This window comes from Anneissia japonica, unplaced genomic scaffold (assembly GCF_011630105.1).
Source record: "Anneissia japonica isolate Jap-2015-1 unplaced genomic scaffold, ASM1163010v1 scaffold28563_len1031_cov92_single, whole genome shotgun sequence".
NCBI classification, from domain to species: domain Eukaryota; kingdom Metazoa; phylum Echinodermata; class Crinoidea; order Comatulida; family Comatulidae; genus Anneissia; species Anneissia japonica.
In genome coordinates, this window is record NW_022736221.1 from 1 (window position 1) to 1031 (window position 1031).

The 1031-nt window shown below is 37.2% G+C and overlaps 1 non-coding gene across 1 annotated transcript; it reads left to right on the plus strand.

The window, feature by feature from the left end:
* The first annotated feature begins 950 nt into the window (after positions 1-950).
* Trnai-aau lies at positions 951-1023 on the plus strand. The gene has a single exon. It is a non-coding gene; the product is annotated as a tRNA-Ile (tRNA).
* Positions 1024-1031: the final 8 nt, after the last annotated feature.

The following is a 1031-nucleotide window of genomic DNA, read 5'->3' on the forward strand; positions in this document are numbered from 1 at the left end:
AGAATTTCAGAAAGAGTTTCAGAATTTATTTAATTTGTATTCCATTGTTTTAATGTCAGGCTCCGGAGGAAAAAAAAATTGATATGTTGTAGAACAGAAAAAAGTTGTTGAAAAACTGGGGAACGGTGAATGAGATACAGATTTTTCCTCCGAAGCCTGACTTTAAATGATAATAAAAGAATCTTAATCTATGTACTTTGTACTTCTAATAACAACCACGAAGGTTGAATAGGCCTACAGTAACACATCCCTGGTTTCGTTCAGTTTTCATGTAGGCTAGGTTACTCAATTGACAATCCCAAACAGGGATGCGCCTAGATCAATGTCGAACATAGGACCGAATTGAGTCGATTATTGTATACTTTTCCAATTCTGAAGAACAGTGTATTTTTTTTTTTATTTATTTAAATAATAATGTGAGGTCTCACAATACGAAATAAGATGTGTGGCATGGTGGCACCATGTTGAGATAATCAGCAGTAGGCCCCAAATTTTGATTTGAAATATTTGAATACGTTAATACATTTTACGATAGTTACTCTAAGTTAATTATACTAGGCATATACTGTAGGCCTCTTTGGTGTATGGATACTCAAATAAACGCCCCTTAATTTCACGGTAAATGTGTGGAACACAACACATACTACTATAATGTGTTACGGTATTGCGTGATCATAAAGACTTAAATTATTGAGCCTAATCAGCCCCGATTTTTTTTTGGGCCGGGTTTGGGAGCGTCCATCCCCAAAATAGGCACTCGTGTAGTCCTACAAACGCATGTATTTGCGAATGTTTTATACTGTTTTAGTTGTTTTTTTATCAACAATATGATAATATTTAATGGGCGGGGCTTAGTAGAAAGGACCTTTGCATTGCATAAGTCTTTCGCAAGTCTAAACAGAGGGCGTACCACAAACTTAGTATTTAGGCGGTTTCGATTGTTACCACATGGCCGGTTAGCTCAGTCGGCAGAGCGTCGTGCTAATAACGCGAATGTCATGGGTTCGAGCCCCATATCGGCCAGGTAAAAA